Source organism: Papaver somniferum, chromosome 6, assembly GCF_003573695.1.
Source record: "Papaver somniferum cultivar HN1 chromosome 6, ASM357369v1, whole genome shotgun sequence".
Lineage (NCBI taxonomy): Eukaryota > Viridiplantae > Streptophyta > Magnoliopsida > Ranunculales > Papaveraceae > Papaver > Papaver somniferum.
Window position 1 is genome coordinate 99412329 of NC_039363.1, and position 2810 is coordinate 99415138.

Below are 2810 nucleotides of genomic sequence, written 5' to 3' on the forward strand. Positions count from 1 at the left end.
GCTGAAACGGAGGCACCCTATGAACTGAAACCTGGGACCTTACAGATGCTCCCAATCTTTTTAGGGAAAGAAAATGAAAACCCTTATTACCATGTTAGGGATTTTGAGGAAATTTGTAGTACTCTAAGAATTAGAGGCTTAGATGATGATGCTTTGAAACTTAGGTTATTCCCATTTTCCCTGAAAGATAAGGCCAAGTCGTGGCTGTATAGTTTGGACTCCGAGTCAATTGAGACATATGAACAACTTACATCTGCCTTTTTCAATAAGTTTTTCCCTAGGCACAAAACATCGTCTATTAGGACGCAAATATGCACATTTTCACAACAAGAGGGAGAATCTTTATATAGGTATTTGGAAAGGTTCAATGATTTATTATCCCAGTGTCCTCATCATGGTTTAGAAAAGGTTAGGCTAGTTCAGATCCTTTATGAGGGTTTAGATTATTCCACAACGACCATGGTTGAGTCTCTATGCACTGGTGGATTTGAAAACCAAACTGTTGATGCGGCGATGGAATTTTTTAATGAAATCGCCGAAAAAACCCAGCAATGGGAAAATAGTAGGGCACCCCAGAAAACAATTCTTTTAAGTAGAGGAAACGTTAATAGGGTAGAAGGAGGCTATGAATCAGATGCCAAAATTGCTGCTATAGCAAAAAGGTTAGAAGCCTTAGAAGTGGGCCAGACTAGTGGTAGAGTGGAGCCTTTTTGGGAAGGCCAGAATATTGAAGAGCAGGCCAATGCTCTTTATAATAACACTAGATTTGATAACCGTCAAAAGATTGACCCATATTCAGAAACCTATAATCCTGGTTGGAGAAACCATCCGAACCTTTCGTGGTCTAAGGGCCAAAGTCAAGGTCAGTTTAGTAATTCTAATGCTCCCCCAGGTTTTGGCTATACTAAGAATCCTTCAGGACTAGCTCAGTTTCAGAATCAGTCAGATAAGAAAATCCTAAGTTTAGAGGAATCTCTCGCCTTGTTAACTCAGCAAACTGCAAAATTCCAGTTATCCGTAGAACAGAGTCTACAAGCTAGTAACAGGATAGGACAAGAAAATAGTCAGGCTATTTCCGAGTTAAAAACCCAGGTTGGTCTGATAAGTGATTCTTTGAGAGAAAAAGGTAAGTTTCCTAGTCAAACACAACCCAACCCTAGAGGAGTTCATGAATTAGGTGCAAAACCATCGAATCAATTGAATGTTGTTAGAACCCTTAGAAGTGGTAGAGTTGTAGACAATAAGGTAACCATGCCCGATAGTGAACATACTGTAGTTCACCCCTCAGGATCTCACCTCTCAGGACCAGTAGCTGAAGAGACTGATAAAGTTTCTGATGATGTGAATTCGGTTCCTGAAAGGTCTGATTTTAGGCCTAGAGCCCCATTTCCTCAGCTATTAGTACCAACAAAGAAGGAATCGAACTTTAATGACATAGTGGAGGTTTTAAGCAAGTTACCATAAACCTTCCTTATTAGATGCAATTAGGCAAATTCCTGCTTATGCCAAGTTCCTTAAGGATATGTGTACGCGAAAGCGAAAACTTAGCGTCCATAAGAAAGCCTTTTTAGCTAGTCACGTAAGTTCAATCATTCAGAACACCACAACTCCAAAGTACAAAGACCCAGGTTCTCCTACCATTGCTTGCACAATAGGTAACTTCCGGGTAGAAAAAGCTTTACTTGACTTAGGAGCCAGTGTGAACTTACTGCCATTCCATGTATACTTACAGCTAGGACTTGGTGAAATGAAACCTACTCAGATGACACTGCAGTTAGCTGATAGGTCTGTTAAAATCCCTCGAGGTGTTATCGAGGATGTTCTTATTGAGGTCGACAAGTTTATTTATCCAGTGGATTTCGTGGTCCTAGATACCCAACCTGTCCCTGACCCAGAGAACCAGATACCTGTGATTTTAGGTCGCCCATTTTTAGCTACGTCTAATGCGATCATTAACTGTCGAAATGGTGTGATGAGTTTATCTTTTGGTAATATGACTATGGAGATGAACATTTTTAATGTCAGTAAGCAACCTCATGAGCTAGATGACACATGTGTTGAGGAGGTGAACATGATAGAAGCCTTAGTTCAGGAGTCATTACCAAACATTTGTCTGAAGACCCATTAGAAAGTTGTCTATCCCATTTTGGTTTAGATTTTGACGACGATAGCACTATTGAACAGGTGAATGCTCTATTAGATTCTACCCCTGTGTTAGACACTGATAGATGGAAAGCTAGGTTCGAACCGTTACCAGTTTCTGAGACTACCCTAATTCCTTCTTTAGAAGAGCCCCCAAAGTTGGACCTTAAACCACTACCCGATACTCTAAAGTATGTGTTTTTAGGCCCATCTGAGACTTTACCTGTGATTGTAGCTTCCGATTTGGATAGTGATCAGGAAAGTAGGCTAGTAAATGTACTTCAAGACAATAAGGAAGCTTTAGGGTGGACTATAGCAGACATTAAGGGTATAAGTCCTACTGTGTGTATGCATCAGATTCATTTAGAGGAAGACTCCAAACCTTCTAGGGAGATGCAACGTCGACTGAACCCTAACATGAAAGAGGTAGTTCGAAAAGAGGTGCTTTTGTTAGATGCGGGTATTATTTACCCAATTTCAGACAGTAAGTGGGTCAGCCCTGTTCAGGTTGTCCCCAAGAAATCAGGTATCACTGTAGTCCAGAATGATAATAATGAATTAATCCCAACCCGAGTGACCACGGGATGGCGTGTGTGTATTGACTATAGGAAATTGAACAAGGTCACAAGGAAGGATCACTTTCCCCTTCCTTTTATCGACCAAATGCT

General features: G+C 40.7%; 1 pseudogene; it reads right to left on the reverse strand.

The window, feature by feature from the left end:
• Positions 1-301: 301 nt before the first annotated feature.
• LOC113292124 lies at positions 302-401 on the reverse strand (annotated as a pseudogene).
• Positions 402-2810: the final 2409 nt, after the last annotated feature.